This window comes from Entelurus aequoreus, linkage group LG27 (genome assembly GCF_033978785.1).
Source record: "Entelurus aequoreus isolate RoL-2023_Sb linkage group LG27, RoL_Eaeq_v1.1, whole genome shotgun sequence".
NCBI lineage: Eukaryota > Metazoa > Chordata > Actinopteri > Syngnathiformes > Syngnathidae > Entelurus > Entelurus aequoreus.
The window spans coordinates 1,042,827-1,063,475 of NC_084757.1; the positions used below are offsets into that span (position 1 = coordinate 1,042,827).

The 20,649-nt window shown below is 33.6% G+C and overlaps 1 protein-coding gene across 1 annotated transcript in view; it reads right to left on the minus strand.

The window, feature by feature from the left end:
• LOC133644157 (asparagine synthetase [glutamine-hydrolyzing]-like) overlaps nucleotides 1-20,649 on the minus strand; it is a 70,851-nt gene extending 50,202 nt beyond the window's left edge. The window contains exons 1-6 of the mRNA XM_062038494.1: nucleotides 20,478-20,649; nucleotides 19,352-19,451; nucleotides 17,585-17,603; nucleotides 17,169-17,281; nucleotides 12,180-12,266; nucleotides 8,961-9,068 (exon numbers count right to left, since the gene is read on the minus strand). The gene's annotated coding sequence lies outside the window, so the exon portion shown is untranslated. The remainder of the gene's footprint in view (nucleotides 1-8,960; nucleotides 9,069-12,179; nucleotides 12,267-17,168; nucleotides 17,282-17,584; nucleotides 17,604-19,351; nucleotides 19,452-20,477) is intronic.

Below are 20,649 nucleotides of genomic sequence, written 5' to 3' on the forward strand. Positions count from 1 at the left end.
CTACACAGGAAAAGTACAATTAAAGTATCATCTGTACTACAATGGAAAGTACCGTTGGCACTACGCTGGAAAAGTGCCATCACACATGAAAAGTACCATCGGTACTACACTGTAAAAGAACCATCGGTACTTTACTGGAAAAGTATCATTGGCACTACACACGAAACATACCATCGGTACTACACACGAAACACAGCATCGGTACTACACACGAAACATAGCATCGGTACTACACATGAAACGCAGCATCGGTACTACACATGAAACCTACCATCGGTACTACACTGGAAAAGAACCATCGGTACTACACTGGAAAAGAACCATCGGTACTTCACATGAAAAGTACAATCAGGACTACACATGAAACCTACCATCGGTACTACACGTGAAACGTACCATCGGTACTACACATGAAACCTACCATCGGTACTACACATGAAACCTACCATCGGTACTACACATGAAAAGTACCATCGGTACTACACTGGAAAAGAACCATCGGTACTTCACATGAAAAGTACAATCAGGACTACACATGAAACCTACCATCGGTACTACACATTAAACATACCATCGGTACTACACATGAAACCTACCATCGGTACTACACATGAAACATACCATCGGTACTACACTGGAAAAGAACCAACGGTACTACACATGAAACGTACCATCAGGACTTCACTGGAAAAGTATAATTGGCACTATACACGAAACATACCATCGGCACTACACACGAAACATGCCATCGGTAATACACACGAAACATACCATCGGCACTACACACGAAACATGCCATCGGTAATACACACGAAACATACCATCGGTACTACACACAAAACATACCATCGGTACTACACACGAAACATACCATCGGTGCTACACACAAAACATACCATCGGTACTACACACGAAACATACCATCGGTACTACACACAAAACACACCATCGGTACTACACACGAAACATACCATCGGTACTACACACGAAACATACCATCGTACTACACACGAAACATACCATCGGTACTACACACGAAACATACCATCGGTGCTACACACAAAACATACCATCGGTACTACACACGAAACATACCATCGGTACTACACACGAAACACACCATCGGTATTACACACGAAACATACCATCGGTACTACACACGAAACATACCATCGGTACTACACACGAAACATACCATCGGTACTACACACGAAACATACCATCGGTACTACACACGAAACGTACCATCTGTACTACACACAAAACACACCATCGGTACTACACACGAAACACACCATCGGTACTACACACGAAACATACCATCGGTACTACACACGAAACATACCATCGGTACTACACACGAAACATACCATCGGTACTACACATGAAACATACCATCGGTACTACACACAAAACACACCATCGGTACTACACACGAAACATACCATCGATACTACACACGAAACATACCATCGGTACTACACACGAAACATACCATCGGTACTACACACGAAACGTACCATCGGTACTACACATGAAACCTACCATCGGTACTACACACGAAACCTACCATCGGTACTACACACGAAACGTACCATCGGTACTACACACGAAACCTACCATCGGTACTACACACGAAACATACCATCGGTACTACACACGAAACGTACCATCGGTACTACACACGAAACATACCATCGGTACTACACACGAAACGTACCATCGGTACTACACATGAAACGTACCATCGGTACTACACATGAAACCTACCATCTGTACTACACATGGAAATTACCATCGGTACTACACATGAAACCTACCATCGGTACTACACATAAAACCTACCATCGGTACTACACTGTAAAAGAACCATCGTTAATTCACATGAAAAGTACAATCAGGACTTCACCGGAAAAGTATAATTAGTACTACACACTAAACATACCAATCGGTACTACACACGGAACACACCATCGGACTGCTTGTAGCGCACATGATATCATACACAAGTAAACACGCTGCAGGACTGTTTGTATCGCACATGATATCACACATCTTAAGCAAGCACATATCACATACTTGTTTTTTTGCTTGTATCAAATCGATATGCAATATCAAGATCAGATTGCGACATCCCAAATAACAACTCCTTAATGTCACTTAGGCACTTGATAGAACACAAGTTGTATAAAACACATTTAAACATGTTTAAAGTTGTATAAAACACTTAAAGTTACATTTTTTAAAAGGTTTGAAAAGGAATGTGTGTGAAATGCTAAGTCCATGTATAAGTGGTATGTGTGTGTGTGTGTGTGTGTGTGTGTGTGTGTGTGTGTGTGTGTGTGTAATAAGAGACAGATGGGACACAGGATGCTTGCATGTTTGGCAGTAAAAACAAACCTATATAAAACACATTTAAAGCAAAACATGTGTAACATTCCAAGTGTGTGTGATGAGAGACTTTTAAAGGTACATTTAAAGTTGTATAAAAGACCTTCAAAGTTACTTTTAAAGTTGTATAAGACTTTAAAAGTTATATATAAAGTTGTATAAAATACTTTTAAAGTTACATTTGAAGAAGTTTAAAAATGTATTGTCTTTGCATTGTATCAGTGTGTGTGTGTGTGTGTGTGTGTGTGTGTGTTCTTGTACTTCTACCCTTCTTGAGACATGAAGAAGGAAAAGTATCTTCCATATGAGGAGGTGTGAACAAGTGATGACATAAATCATGGTCCCAATAACGTTGCATCTAATAGAGAATGTCTCATTTGCACCCCTGCTGGTGACATCTATCAAAATGAGGGTGGTCCCAAAAAGGAGGGATTTTTCTAATTGACTGTGTGTCGCTTTTAAAAGTGCTCCCCCTCTGGTCAACATATGAAATAACAAGTGTGTGTAAGAAATTGAAATGCGCCCCCTTTGGTCAAAATGAATTTTAAAAAAAATATATATGTATATAGGGACATACTATAATAACTTGAAGTAAATAATGAAGATTAAAAACCAATTACAAACAAAAAATTTACGAAAAGCAGTCTTTTTCTCACAGTGTCAACTTTTTTCTTATAAAATTGGGGGGAAAAATTCATATTCTTTCTTTTTCTGTAATATTGCAATATTTTCTCGTAAAATTATTAGTTTTTTTTATTTAAAATGATTACTTTTTAATGCAAAATGGTGATATTTGTCATATAAAATTCTGACTTTTATCACATTATTGCCAAATATTTTGTTGTTGTTCTTGTAAATTAGTGACATTTTTGGAGTAAAATTATGACTTTTGTCATAATTTTGCCAAGTAAAATTCCGATTATTATTATAATATTGCCAACATGTGAAAGTTTTCTCATAAAATTCTGACTTTTATCACATTATTGCCAAATATTTTGTTGTTGTTCTTGTAAATTAGTGACATTTTTGGAGTAAAATTATGACTTTTGTCATAATTTTGCCAAGTAAAATTCCGATTATTATTATAATATTGCCATCATTTGAAAGTTTTCTCATAAAATTGTGACTTTTGTCGAGGAAAATTACGACTCTTTTCATAAAATTGCCAGAACGTTAAGCTTTTTTTGTAAAATTTTGACTGTTATTGAGTAAAATTCCAACTTTTATCATAATATTGCACAAATTGTAAAATTTTGACTTGCGTCAAGTAAAATTCTAAGTTTTTCTTGTGAAAAAGCATTTTTATATTTGCATAGTAGGTATATGTTATTAATGTTGTGAATACACATCTTTATATATCTAGAAAAGGTGGTCCTAAAGAGGTAGGCATTATTCTCAGGTCTATACAAGGTAACAAATACAAGAACGTGTGTGTGTGTGTGTTTGTGTGTGTGTGTGTGTGTGTGTGTGTGTGTGTGTGTGTGTGTGTGTGTGTGTGTGTGTGTGTGTGTGTGTGTGTGTGTGTGTGTGTGTGTGTGTGTGTGTGTGTGTGTGTGTGTGTGTGTGTGTGTGTGTGTGCGTGTGTTTAGTGATGAGAGACAGATGGCACGCAGGATATTTGCATGTCTGGCAGTACGTCAAGGCCTGTAAGACATCAATGTGCAGTACAGCAAGTACATGTTGTACTTTCAATAATGTACAGGAAACTAAAGAACAAAAATAAAAGTCCTGAATGTTTGCATGGTGACAAATTATATTTCTTTTATTCTTATCATCCTAAGAAAATATGTGTTGAATGCTAGGGAAATATTGTTAAATAAGATAGAATTATTAGTACAGAACAAAAGGCGATCATAATGTATTTTTGCTTGAATGCTCTTCAACATTCATTATATTGATGATAATAATAATAATAATGAAAGTGTATTCACTTCCATGTAAACCTGAAAAACAAAACCAAGCAGTATACTTTAAAACAACTACAATACTTCTTGTATATTTTAAAACTACTACAATACTTCTTCTTAACAAGAAGTATACTTTAAAACAACTACAATACTTCTTGTATATTTTAAAACAACTACAATACTTCTTGTGAACAACAAGTATACTTTAAAACAACTACAATACTTCTTGTGAACAACAAGTATACTTTAAAACAACTACAATACTTCTTGTGAACAACAAGTATACTTTAAAACAACTACAATACTTCTTGTGAACGACAAGTATACTTGAAAACAACTACAATACTTATTGTATATTTTAAAACAACTACAATACTTCTTGTGAACAACAAGTATACTTTAAAACAACTACAATACTTCTTGTGAACAACAAATATACTTGAAAACAACTACACTACTTCTTGTGAACAACAAGTATACTTTTAAAATATACAAAAAGTATTGTAGTTGTTTTAAAGTATACTTGTTGTTCACAAGAAGTATTGTAGTTTTAAAATATGCAGGAAGTATTGTAGTTGTTTCAAACAACTACAATACTGTTTACCAAAAAGTAATGTGGTTGTTTTAAAGTATACTTGTTTATGAAAAATATTGTATACTTGTTTACAAAAAGTAATGTGGTTGTTAACAAGTATACTTTAAAACAATGTAGTTGTTTTGAAGTAAACAAGTATACTTTAAAACAACTACAATACTCTTTGTAAACAACAAGTATACTTGAAAACAACTACAATACTTCTTATATATTTTAAAACAACTACAATACTTCTGGTATATTTTAAAACAACTACAATACTTCTTGTGAACAACAAGTATACTTTAAAACAACTACAATACTTCTTGTGAACAACAAGTATACTTTAAAACAACTACAATACTTCTTGTGAACGACAAGTATACTTGAAAACAACTACAATACTTCTGGTATATTTTAAAACAACTACAATACTTCTTGTGAACAACAAGTATACTTTAAAACAACTACAATACTTCTTGTGAACAACAAGTACACTTGAAAACAACTACACTACTTCTTGTGAACAAGTATACTTTTAAAATATACAAAAAGTATTGTAGTTGTTTTAATGTATACTTGTTTACAAAAAGTAATGTGTTGTTAACAAGTATACTTTAAAACAATGTAGTTGTTTTGAAGTAAACAAGTATACTTTAAAACTACAATACTTCTTGTGAACAACAAGTATACTTTAAATTTTAAAGTATACTTGTTCTTCACAAGAAGTATTGTAGTTGTTTTAAAGTTTAAAAAAACTACAATACTTCTTGTGAACAACAAGTATACTTGAAAACAACTACACCACGTCTTGTATATTGTAAAACAACTACACTACTTCTTGTGAACAACAAGTATACTTTTAAAATATACAAAAAGTATTGTAGTTGTTTTAAAGTATACTTGTTGTTCACAATAAGTATTGTAGTTTTAAAATATGCAGGAAGTATTGTAGTTGTTTCAAACAACTACAATACTGTTTACCAAAAAGTAATGTGGTTGTTTTAAAGTATACTTGTTTATGAAAAATATTGTAGTTGTTTTAATGTATACTTGTTTACAAAAAGTAATGTGTTGTTAACAAGTATACTTTAAAACAATGTAGTTGTTTTGAAGTAAACAAGTATACTTTAAAACAACTACAATACTCTCTGTAAACAACAAGTATACTTTAATACAACTACAATACTCTTTGTAAACAACAATTATACTTTAAAACAACTACAATACTTCTTAACAACAAGTACTCTATAAAACAACAACAATACTTCTTGTAAACAACTATTATACTTGAAAACAACTACAATACTTCTTATATATTTTAAAACAACTACAATACTTCTGGTATATTTTAAAACAACTACAATACTTCTTGTGAACAACAAGTATACTTTAAAACAACTACAATACTTCTTGTGAACAACAAGTATACTTGAAAACAACTACAATACTTCTTGTATATTTTAAAACAACTACAATACTTCTTGTATATATTAAAACAACTACAATACTTCTTAACAACAAGTACACTGTAAAACAACAACAATACTTCTTGTGAACAACAAGTATACTTGAAAACAACTACAATACTTCTTGTATATTTTAAAACTACAATACTTCTTGTGAACAACAAGTACACTTTTAAAATATACAAAAAGTATTGTAGTTGTTTTAAAGTATAATTGTTTATGAAAAATATTTACGTTGTTTTAAAGTATACTTGTTTACAAAAAGTAATGTGGTTGTTTTAAAGTATATTTGTCGTCTACAAAAAGTATTGTAGTTGTTTTAAAGTATAATTGTTTATGAAAAATATTTGCGTTGTTTTAAAGTATACTTGTTTACAAAAAGTAATGTGGTTGTTTTAAAGTATATTTGTCGTCTACAAAAAGTATTGTAGTTGTTTTAAAGTATAATTGTTTATGAAAAATATTTACGTTGTTTTAAAGTATAGTTGTTTACAAAAAGTAATGTGGTTGTTTTAAAGTATATTTGTCGTCTACAAAAAGTATTGTAGTTGTTTTAAAGTATAATTGTTTATGAAAAATATTTACGTTGTTTTAAAGTATACTTGTTTACAAAAAGTAATGTGGTTGTTTTAAAGTATATTTGTCGTCTACAAAAAGTATTGTAGTTGTTTTAAAGTATACTTGTTTACAACAAGTAATGTGGTTGTTTTGAAGCAAACAAGTATACCTTAAAACAGGGGTCACCAACCTTTTTGAAACCAAGAGCTACTTCTTGGGTACTGATTAATGCGAAGGGCTACCAGTTTGATACACACTTAAATAAATTGCCAGAAATAGTCAATTTGCTCAATTTACCTTTAACTCTATGTTATTATTAATAATTAATGATATTTACACTTAATTGAACAGTTTAAAAGAGGAGAAAACACGAAAAAAATGACAATTAAATTTTGAAACATAGTTTATCTTCAATTTCGACTCTTTAAAATTCAAAATTCAACCGAAAAAAAGGAGAGAAAAACTAGCAATTTCGAATCTTTTTGAAAAAATAAAAAAAATAATTTATGGAACATCATTAGTAATTTTTCCTGACTAAGATTAATTTTAGAATTTTGATGACATGTTTTAAATAGGTTAAAATCCAATCTGCACTTTGTTAGAATATATAACAAATTGGACCAAGCTATATTTCTAACAAAGACAAATCATTATTTCTTCTAGATTTTCAAGAACAAAAATTTTAAAAGAAATCCAAAAGACTTTGAAATAAGATTTAAATTTGATTCTACAGATTTTCTAGATTTGCCAGAATAATTTTTTTGAATTTTAATCATAATAAATTTGAAGAAATATTTCACAAATATTCTTCGTTGAAAAAACAGAAGCTAAAATGAAGAATTAAATTAAAATGTATTTATTATTCTCTACAATAAAAATTTTTTTTTACTTGAACATTGATTTAAATTGTCAGGAAAGAAGAGGAAGAAATTTAAAAGGTAAAAATGTATATGTGTTTAAAAATCCTAAAATCATTTTTAAGGTTGTATTTTTTCTCTAAAATTGTTTTTCTGAAAGATATAAGAAGCAAAGTAAAAAAATAAATGAATTTATTTAAACAAGTGAAGACCAAGTCTTTAAAATATTTTCTTGGATTTTCAAATTCTATTTGAGTTTTGTCTCTCTTAGAATTAAAAATGTCGAGCAAAGCGAGACCAGCTTGATAGTAAATAAATAAAATTTAAAAAATAGAGGCAGCTCACTGGTAAGTGCTGCTATTTGAGCTATTTTTAGAACAGGCCAGCGGGCTACTCATCTGGTCCTTACGGGCTACCTGGTGCCTGCGGGCACCGCGTTGGTGACCCCTGCCTTAAAACAACTACAATACTTTTTGTAGACGACAAGTATACTTTAAAACAACCACATTACTTTTTGTAAACAAGTATACTTCAAAACAATTACATTACTTTTTGTATGCAACAAGTATACTTTAAAAACAATGTAAATATTTATATAAAACAACAAGTATACTTTAAAACAACTACAACATTTTCATTAACAAGTATACTTTAAAACAACTACAATACTTTTTGTAGACGACAAGTATACTTTAAAACAACCACATTACTTTTTGTAAACAAGTATACTTCAAAACAACTGCAATATTTTTCATAAACAAGTATACTTTAAAACAACCACATTACTTTTTGTAAAGAAGTATACTATAAAACAACCACATTACTTCTTGTATACAACAAGTACACTTTAAAAACAACATGAATATTTATTGCAAACAACAAGTATACTTTAAATCAACTACAATACTTTTTGTAAACCAGCATGTTGTGATTTAAATTAGGATTTTTCTTACATTGTAATTTTGAGTACATTTTGCTTTGTTTAACTTGTGTATTTCATCACCGGGGTATTATGGGTTATTATTATTATTATTATGATTATTATAGAGTAAAGGGTTTGTTTACCTTGTGCATTTCATCATTGGGGTATTATGGGTTATTATTATTACTATGATTATTATAGAGTAAAGGGTTTGTTTACCTTGTGTATTTCATCATCGGGGTATTATGGGTTATTATTATTATGATTATTATATTTGTTTACCTTGCGCCTTTCATCATCGGGGTACGTCCAGTAGGAGATGCAGTACCCTGACAAGACGCACCATCTTCTGTGCCAGGCTCCAAAACCGCTAAAGTCCTCAAACATTGTCTGCAAAAAGAACAAAAGAGCATTAATGAGTCAATGCAAGAGAAATGAAGTCTGAGATAAACATTAGCAGAATTTACAGTAAATGACTTGATGTAATAAAAATAGTTAGTTGGAGATGTGCTCATGCATTTTCAAGATTCAGTTTCCAGTGCACTTTTGCATAAAGTGCACATGCTTCATTTAATCCATCTTCCAAACATGACGTTGTTGGTGATATTAATTTCACACTGTCATCTGGAAGTGCAACAATTCATGTAAAATTGCAAATAACTGGAATATTGTGGATTCATTTAAACCACATTCCTTTACTTATGCTCAGAATGTGAAACTGGGCTGTTGTCTCCAAACTGTAGCAAAAAGGGCCAATTTTTACTGACCCTTGGCAAAAATGTGAATTATTAATGAGCTATTCTATTAGCTATGACAGCAATTAGTTTTGTCAGGAAGAACACAAAGCTGAGGTGTCGATGTTTTTTTTCCAGGCACATTGATTGTTTTTATCATCTTTATTATACAAATTGTATCAAACTTGCCTCCATTCTAACTTTGGACATGTAAAATAAAGTTTTTAAGAAAAAGTTTGGACAAGTAAAATAGTTAGAACATGTAAAATAAAATACAAGTTAAATTAAGTAAAAAAAAAAAAAAAGGATGGTCATATTGAATAAAGTCAAATGAACTAAAAAGAAGTTTGGAATTGTAAACTAAAATAAATAAATATAAATAAAGTTTGGACTTGTAGAATACAGTTTTGAAAAGTTTGGATATTTAAAATAAAGTTAAAATTAAAAATGTTTAGACATGGAAAATATGACTAAATAAAATAAAGTATAAATAAAGTTAAAAACAAGTTTAGACATGGAAAATAAAGTATAAATAAAGTTAGAACATGTAAAATATAGTTAAATAAAAGTTTTTTAAAAAGTTTGGAAATGTGAAATAAAAAGTATAAATTAAGTTTGGACATGTAAAATAAAGTTGAAATAAAATGTTTGGATATGGAAAATATGACTAAATAAAATAAAGTATAAATAAAGTTAAGACAGGTAAAATCAAGTTTAAATTTTTTTTAGACAAGTAAAATAAAGTATAAATAAAGTTAGAACATGTAAAATAAAGTTTTTAAAAAGTTTGGACATGTAAAATAGAGTATAAATAAAGTTTGGACTTGTACAATAAAGTGTAAATAAAGCTAAGACATGTAAAATAAAGTAAATAAAAAGTTTAAACACGTAAAGTACTTTTAAAACTTTTAAAAAGTTTTAAAAAAGTTTGGAGATGTAAAATAAAAAGTGTAAATTAAGTTTGGAAATGTAGGATAAAGTTTTAAAAAGTTTGGACATGTAAAATAAAGTTAAAATAAAATGTTTAGATATGAAAATATGACTAAATAAAACAAGGTATAAATAAAGTTTTAAAAAAGTTTAGACACGTACATTAAAGTATAAATAAAGTTAGAACAGGTAAAATAAAGTTAAATAAAAGTTTTAAAAAAGTTTAGACACGTAAAATAAAGTATAAATAAAGTTACAACATGTAAAATAAAGTTAAATAAAAGTTTTAAAAAAGTTTGGCCATGTAAAATAAAAAGTATAAATAAAGTTTGGACTTGTACAATAAAGTATAAATAAAGTTTAGACATGTAAAATAAAGTTAAATAAAAAATGTTTGAAATTGGACAAGGACAATACAATAAAATGCAATAAAGTATAAATGAAGTTTGGACATGTAGAATTAAGTTTTAAAAAGTTTGGACATGTAAATGAGAGTATAAGTAAAGTTTGGACATGTACAATAAAGTTAAAGTAAAAAAAAAAAAGTGTGGACATGTAAAATTCCTGGGGCCGTACTTATCAAGCTTCTTAGAGTGCCATTTTACACTTAAGTCCTGAGAATTTGCGAAATTTAGTCCTACTCTCAAACTTAAGAATAAAAGCTTTTTATCAACGTTCTTAAGTCTAAGAATCACTCCTACTCTCCACGATATTTAAGAGACCTTCAGAGGTGTCTTAAGTGGTTAGGAGTTGCCAGCAGGGGATGGCACTGAGGCGAGAGAGACGTGCGCGAACGTTCAGGGAACGGAACAATGTTTTTTTTTTTTTGATGACGAGCAGCTGATCAAACGGTATCGTTTAGACAGAGCGGATATTATTTTTGTCACAGATTTAATACTTTTCGATTCCTTGTTGATTTCTGCATGTGTCTGCAGTGGGCTAGTATATATAGAGCCACCCACACCAGTTTCAAATTAGTTGCCTAATAAATGAATTGGAAAGAAAATGTTATGACAGTAGCGTATGTGTGTGGCCGTGAGGTGAGTGACGTCAGTGAGTGTAAGGGCGAGAGAAGAGAAGAGAGGGAGCGGTAGCGTGAGTGCCGGCGGGGACTAGTTTGTTTTGTATTATTTTGTAGTTTATTGTCAAAATATACACTCCCATTGTCCAATTAAATATTTCCAAGATATTTCTTTATTCTTAGACAACGGATTCCCTTCCGTGATTGGTCATTTCTATGGACACAGAAATGACGTCACCTAAAATTCCATTTACGGCACATAGTAATGTCGTAATTCAGCTCTGAGTGTGACACTTAAGATTCAGTCCTACACTTCGCTGAAAGTGTGAGTAAGACGCTTGATAACTAACTTTTAAGTGCAGCTTTCAGCGAAGAATTTATTTACTCTTAAGTCAACTCTTAGCAGACTTCTTACGAGTAATTCTGAGAAGCTTGATAAGTACGGCCCCTGATCTATTGTGTTCATTTTAAAGATGCAGCATAAGATCCTACAACCAAGTTAGCTCCAAACATCAACATAAGGTCTCGTTACAAAAGCGTATGATTTCACTCGCATTTTTACGTCATTTCGATCCCAATTCTCAAGCATCTCTTACGAGTACATGTGCGCACATGAGAGGCATGATTGACAGCCTGAACGCCAATCATCTTATTTGCTGTGTTTTTACAAGGTCTAACCAATATAGCAATTATTTATTACATCTGTCCTCTTAAAGTGATACTGCTAATATACCGCATGTTCCAAGTCTTGTATCAAATGTCACCTTCTGCAACTTTTATCAAATAAATGGAGAGCATTTCAGGGCTTGCACTCACCAGGAAGCCTTTTTCCTCCACGTTGCATCCAACCTCACATTGCATCTTCAGGTAGACGTGTCCTTCCAGAGGACACAAGAACGGCACCTTGAACATAAGCAGACGTACTCGCTTATTAAAAGCATTTCTTTTTTATTTGCTCTTTCATCATCATTTGCTCTATTATTAGAAATGTCCACACAATGCTGGTGATGAAATACAAAACCAACATCAGTGAAGTTGTCACGTTGTGTAAATGGTAAATAAAAAGAGAATACAATGATTTGCAAATCCTTTTCAATTTATATTCAATTGAATAGACTGCAAAGACAAGATATTTCATGTTCACACTGAGAAACTTCTTTTTTTTTTTTTTGCAAATAACCATTAACTGAGAATTTAATGGCAGCAACACATTGTAAAAAATGAATTTTTACCAGTGTGATACATGGCCTTTCATTTTAACAACACTCAGTAAAGGTTTGGGAACTGAGGACACATTTTTGAAGTGGAATTCTTTCCCATTCTTGCTTGATGTACAGCTTAAGTTGTTCAACAGTCTCCCTTCTCATATTTTAGCCTTCATATTGCACCACACATTTTCAATGGGAGACACGTCTGGACTACAGGCAGGCCAGTCTAGTACCCGCACTCTTTTACTATGAAGCCACGCTGTTGTAATACGTGGCTTGGCATTGTCTTGCTGAAATAAGCAGGGGCGTCCATGATAACGTTGCTTGGATGGGACAGACAACGTGGAGAAAATTATAACTGGGGATCTGAACACAGATATTCAACGCAAAGATGCGCCTGTCTTCAGATCCTTCAGCAAGTTTTGTAATCTGCACGGTCTTTCCCAGCTAATAGCGCTACCTACAAGGGTGTGTGATTCCACCCAATCAACCATAGATCTCATTCTCACTTCAGACCGGCCTAAAATAAAAAATAGTGGGGTCATGATCTGTGGTCTTAGCGACCACTATCTAACCTTCTGCACCCGCAAAATAGCTTAACCTAAAGCCAATGGCCACATAACAGCCCAATCCAGATCCCTCAAAAAATACTCCAATGACAATTTCAATTTAAAATTAGATGAGTGGGACTGGTCCCCTGTGCTCGCGAGCAACCTGGTCGATGTTGCTTGGGTTCGCTTCAAAACGGCGTTCCTAAAGATACTAAATGACATGGCTCCCGTGAAAACAGTCAGGATCAAAGCCCGCTCGGAACCATGGATGAATCCGGACCTATTAGCTGCCATAAAAGACAGAGACAGGAAATACTCTGAATACCAAAAATGTAAAACAGAAGTAGATAAACAACCCAATAATATCAACCTCAAATTACTCCTTTCAACTCTCAAAAAGCAATGCAATAAATTAAGAAATAAGTCAACCAACCTGACTAAATCCTTAAAAAAAAATTACATTAACGACAAAATAGAGGAAAACATAAATAAGCCACGTGAGCTCTGGAAAATTCTCAACAACCAGCTTCCTGGTTGCAGCCAGAAACTTAAAACAAGACTCACCAACATCAGCATCAAGGAGGGTGACTCCCTCATTACAGACAAAATGGAGGTAGCTAGCAGACTTAACATCTTTTTCACCAGCATAGCCGCAACCCTTGTCAACAAGCTGTCCCACCACTCTGGTCGCTTTGGTGTAGAACACATTAAAGCCTTCTACAGAAAGCTAGGAGTATCCAACGATGATTTCAAATTAGAAATGGTCACAGCTGATGAGGTGTTTAAAAAATTGAGCGCGCTCCACCCTAACAAGGCCACCGGCCTTGATAATATTCCCTCCAGATTCCTCAGGGACTCTGCCTCCATCATTGCCCCGATCATCGCGCACATAATAAACCTATCAATTACACAAGGCCAAGTACCAAAAGATTTTAAGATTGCAAGAGTAACTCCCCTCTTTAAAAAAGGAAGCAAATTGGAACCTGGCAACTACCGACCTGTTTCTATTCTCAGTTCCATTTCGAAAGTAATGGAAAAAATTGTTTATGAACAGGTCGATAGTTACCTTGCCACTAATAAACTCATGTACAAATTCCAATCCGGCTTCAGAACTAACCACTCCACTGACACATGCCTTCTCTATCTGAGCGACCACATCAAACATGAGGTGGACGCGGGCAAATACTGCGGCATGGTCATGCTGGACCTTCAGAAGGCCTTTGACACCGTTAACCACGCTATACTGTTGGATAAGCTCAGAGCAATCGGATTTAACAAAAACTCATGGAGCTGGATGCAATCTTACTTGGAGGGGAGGGAGCAGGTGGTAGAGGTGAACGGCACCGTGTTCCCCCCCCTCTCGGTGAGCTGTGGAGTCCCCCAAGGCAGTATATTGGGACCTTTACTGTTCCTAATATACATAAACGACATGTCATCGGCATGCGACTGTGAATTGTTTTTGTTTGCGGATGACTCGGCCTTGCTGGTATCAGACAAGGACAAGGTGGAGAAAATCCTCAGTGCTGAGCTCTGTAGAACTAGCACCTGGCTCGCTGACAACAAGCTATCCATACACTTGGGTAAAACAGAATCCATCCTGTTTGGGTCCCACATCAACCTCAAGAAAGTCAATGACTTCACCATAAAAGTGGGTGACATTGTTATCACCAGGAAAGATGAGGTCACCTACCTAGGTTCCATTCTAGAGGCTAACCTTTCCTGTGATAAAATGGCAACCAAGGTAATCAAAAAGGTTAACCAACGAACGAGATTTCTCTACAGAATCTCCTCTCTGGTCAACAAAAGCACCTTGAGGATTCTGACGGGAACTCTCGTTCAACCCTTTTTCGATTACGCATGCACCTCCAAAACCCTCAAATCTAAACTCCAAACATCTCAGAACAAGCTAGTCAGGTTACTACTAGACCTCCACCCCAGATCCCACCTCACTCCTACCCACTTCTCCAAAGTGGGCTGGCTCAAGGTGGAGGACAGAGTTAAACAACTAGCACTGAGCCTAGTCTATAAAATCCACTACACCTCCCTGATACCGAAGTACATGTCAAACTACTTCCTTAACGTAAATGACCGCCATAACCACAACACCAGGGGGAGCTCCACTAACCACGTTAAACCCAGATTCCGAACTAACAAAGGTCTTAACTCATTCTCTTTCTATGCCACATCAATGTGGAATGGACTCCCAACAGGTATAAAAGAAAGGGCATCTCTATCCTCCTTCAAAACCGCAATAAAAGTTCACCTCCAGGCAGCTACAACCCTAAACTAACACCCTCCCCGGATTGCTAACAATCAAATGTAAACAATCAAATGCAGATACTTTTTCTTATGCCTTCTGATCTCTCTCTCTCTCTCTCTCTCTCTCTCTCTCTATGTCCACTACTTGATGTCCATATCCTAACACCCCCCACCCCCCTCCACACCCCTGATTGTAAATAATGTAAATAATTCATTGTGATGACTGTATTATGATGATAGTATATATGATAGTATATATCTGTATCATGAATCAATTTAAGTGGACCCCGACTTAAACAAGTTGAAAAACTTATTCGGGTGTTACCATTTAGTGGTCAATTGTACGGAATATGTACTTCACTGTGCAACCTACTAATAAAAGTCTCAATCAATCAATCAATCAATGGCAACATATGTTGCTCCAAAAGCTGTATGTACCTTTCAGCATGAATGGTGCCTTCACAGATGTGTAAGTTACCCATGTATTGGGCACTAATACACTCCCATACCATCACACAAGCTGGCTTTTACACTTTGTGCCTAGAACAATCCGGATGGTTCTTTTCCTCTTTGGTCCGGAGGACACGACATCCACAGTTTCCAAAAACAATTTGAAATGTGGACTCGTCAGACCACAGAACACTTGTCCACTTTGCATCAGTCCATCTTAGATGAGCTCGGGCCCAGCGAAGTTGTTTCTGGGTGTTGTTGATAAATGGCTTTGGCTTTGCATAGTAGAGTTTTAACTTGCACTTACAGATGTAGCGACCAACTGTAGTTACTGACAGTGGTTTTCTAAAGTGGTCCTGAGCTCATGTGGTGATATCCTTTACACAGTGATGTTGCTTTTTTGATGCAGTGATTGAAGGTCACGGGCATTGCCGCTTACGTGCAGTGATTTCTCCAGATTCTCTGAACAATTTGATGGTGAAATCCCTAAATTCCTTGCAATAGCTTGTTGAGAAATGTTGTTCTTAAACTGTTCAACAATTTGCTCAGGCATTTGTTGACAAAGTGGTGACCCTCGCCCCGTCCTTGTTTGTGAATGACTGAGCATTTCATGGAAGCTGCTTTTATACCCAATCATGGCACCCACCTGTTCCCAATTAGCCCGTTCACCTGTGGGATGTTCCAAATAAGTGTTTGATGAGCATTCCTCAACTTTATCAGTCTTTTTTGCCACCTGTGCCAACTTTTTTGAAACATCTTGCAGGAATCAAATTCCAAATGAGCTATAATTTGCAAAAAATAACAAAGTTTACCAGTGTGAACATGAAATATCTGGTCTTTGCAGTCTATTCAATTGAATATAAGTTGAAAAGGATTTGCAAATCGTTGTATTCTGTTTTTATTTACCATTTACACAACGTGACAACTTCACTGCTTTTGGGGTTTGTACATCACATAGAAAACAAATGTTACTCATAATGTGAAAGATGCGTATAAATGGTAAATGTGCTTTTTAAAACAATGTACATGTAACCTAAATTGATATAAAATCATAGAAGTGCTGACATTTATCGAGTTTATTTTTAGCATATTGTGACAAAAACGTCACGTCAGACTTTCGTAACAATTTTTATGCTAAAGCTTGTGGTATTTTGCTTGTTTTCTAAGAATTCATTGACAAATATAGTAAGGGAATTGGACTTGTAATATTTATTCAAGTGTTAAAAGGATTTAGAAGGAAGCATGAGCTAGTGACAACATTGAGAGTGTTCTTGGGAGCTATTGTGTCAAAGATACTTGAGAGCGGGACAAATATGGAAGAAGAAAGGCTGCATTACCTTCTCTAAGGGAAACTTGCTCTTCCCAAAGGACGAAAGTGTGAGCTTGTGAGATCCAACCAGGACAAAGTTGCTGCTTCGAACGGCGTTAGGACCTCCTGGACTGGCAACAACTAGGAAGAAACAATTTGCTTTCATCAGTCAGAAATCCTTACGGTCAATAATTAGGAATCAAAAGAAGTCGATCACAATCAATGAGAGGATTCAAGATAATGAATCAAATGGAGTAAAAAACACAGCAGATGTAATCAGGTGAAACAATTATTACAATAAATACATTACTAAGACGATAAATGAAAACAAATGAATAGAAAACAAAATAGTTGAACAAACTAAAGTGATTAAATATGAATGAAAACAAATAAATCTCGGTGTATAGAAGAATATTTTGCATTTTCTTCATTTGTTGGACGTACCTGGTGTTTGGCTGCTTTTCTGGAAAACAAAAGACATTTGCATGTGTCAGCTGATTATTGATTTGATTGACAAATACACATTAAACATGTTTTTGTTGCCATTCAGTGGATGAACATGCCACTAAACACACAGAGGTTATCTCTAGAGCAGTGCTTGTCAAACTTTTTTCACAAAGTAACACCCATCTTAAAGACCCACTTTAAAATAATGCCGTACATGCTAGTATTAATAAACAATATCAATATTTAGAAACTTTTTGATTGATTGGTTGAAACTTTTTTTAGTAGATTGCACAGTGCAGTACATATTCCGTACAATTGACCACTAAATGGTAACACCCCAATAAGTTTTTCAACTTGTTTAAGTCGGGGTCCACGTTAATCAATTCATGGTACAAATATATATTATCATCATAATACAGTCAAATATATACTATCAGCATAATACAGTCAAATATATACTATCAGCATAATACAGTCAAATATATACTATCAGCATAATACAGTCATATATATACTATCAGCATAATACAGTCAAATATATACTATCAGCATAATACAGTCAAATATATACTATCAGCATAATACAGTCATATATATACTATAAGCATAGTACAGTCATATTTACTATCAGCATAATACAGTCAAATATATACTCTCACCTTAATACAGTCAAATATATACTATCAGCATAATACAGTCATATATATATACTATCAGCATAATACAGTCAAATATATACTATCAGCATAATACAGTCATATATATACTATCAGCATAATAGTCAAATATATACTATCAGCATAATACAGTCATATATATACTATCAGCATAATACAGTCAAATATATACTATAAGCATAATACAGTCAAATATATACTATCAGCATAATGTAGTCAAATAAATACAATCAGCATAATACAGTGAAATATATACTATCAGCCTAATACAGTCAAATATATACTATCAGCATAATACAGTCAAATATATACTATCAGCATAATACAGTCATATATATACTATCAGCATAATACAGTCAAATATATACTATCAGCATAATACAGTCATATATATACTATCAGCATAATACAGTCAAATATATACTATCAGCATAATACAGTCATATATATACTATCAGCATTTTACAGTCAAATATATACTATCAGCATAATACAGTCATATATATACTATCAGCATAATACAGTCAAATATATACTATCAGCATAATACAGTCAAATATATACTATCAGCATAATACAGTCATATATATACTATCAGCATAATACAGTCAAATATATACTATCAGCATAATACAGTCATATATATACTATCAGCATAATACAGTCATCACACAAGTTAATCATGAGAGTATATACATTGAATTATTTACAAGGTCGGGTATGCAAAACCAAAATGACTCCGTACATTAGGCGCACCGGGTTATAAGGCGCACTTTGAGGGGAAAAAAATAATTTTAAGTGCGCCTTATAGTCCGGAAAATACGGTAGTTGATACTGCAGATGAAGTGTCCTATATTCCTGTTATTTCTTGTAAGGGAATCATGTATGAATGAATGATGGATACAAACAAGCAAGTAAACAACAATTAATGGCCAATGCATGCACATCTTATTTGAATGAAATGCCACCAGCACTTTAGGTTAAATTAACAAGATGAAACATTTTCTGCTCACATTTAAACAATTCAAGAAGTTAAAAAAAAAAGAAAAAAAAAGTACACCAACCAACATTTTAGGAGTAGATTTACCTGCTAAATGAAGTTCCCCGACCTGGCCATACAGCATCTGTTCTCCGCACAATGAAGGACAGCGTGCCAGGTGTGTGGAAGCACGTATGCTCCCTCCTTCCTGTTGATTGATTGATTGATTGAGACTTTTATTAGTAGATTGCACAGTACAGTACATATTCCGTACAATTGACCACTAAATGGTAACACACCAATAAGTTTTTCAACTTGTTTAAGTCAGGGTCCACGTTAATCAATTCATGGTAAACCTGTGCGATGCCGTACATGCTAGTATTAATAAACAATATCAGTATTTATAAACCTGTGCGATGCCGTACATGCTAGTATTAATAAACAATATCAGTATTTATAAAGATGTGCGATGCCGTACATGCTAGTATTAATAAACAATATAGATATTTATAAACCTGTGCGATGCCGTACATGCTAGTATTAATAAACAATATAGATATTTATAAACCTGTGCGATACCATACATGCTAGTATTAATAAACAATATCAATATTTATAAACCTGTGCGATGCCGTACATGCTAATATTAATAAACAATATCAGTATTTATAAACCTGTGTGATGCCGAACATGCTAGTATTAATAAACAATATCAGTATTTATAAACCTGTGCGATGCCGTACATGCTAGTATTAATAAACAATATCAGTATTTATAAACCTGTGTGATGCCGTACATGCTAGTATTAATAAACAATATCAGTATTTATAAACCTGTGCGATGCCGTACATGCTAGTATTAATAAACAATGTCAGTATTTATAAACCTGTGCGATCCCGTACATGCTAGTATTAATAAACAATATCAGTATTTATAAACCTGTGCGATGCCGTACATGCTAGTATTAATAAACAATATCAGTATTTATAAACCTGTGCGATGCCGTACATGCTAGTATTAATAAACAATATCAGTATTTATAAACCTGTGCGATGCCGTACATGCTAGTATTAACAAACAATATCAGTATTTATAAACCTGTGCGATGCCGTACATGCTAGTATTAATAAACAATATCAGTATTTATAAACCTGTGCGATGCTGTACATGCTAGTATCAATAAACAATACAGATATGTATATTTTGTTAGTTTGTCAGAAAGAAGTCGTCTTACCTTAAGATATTGTCGGCGTATGTAAGTGACAACTTGCACACATCCAGGAAGACATCCTTAGAATTGTCACATAATTGAGTGACTGCTGGCGACAAAGTCATTTTTCTTCTTTTAATCGCCTTTTCTGTCAAATGTTGACTGCTTCGCTGCTAGCTCGTTAGCTAATAACTAC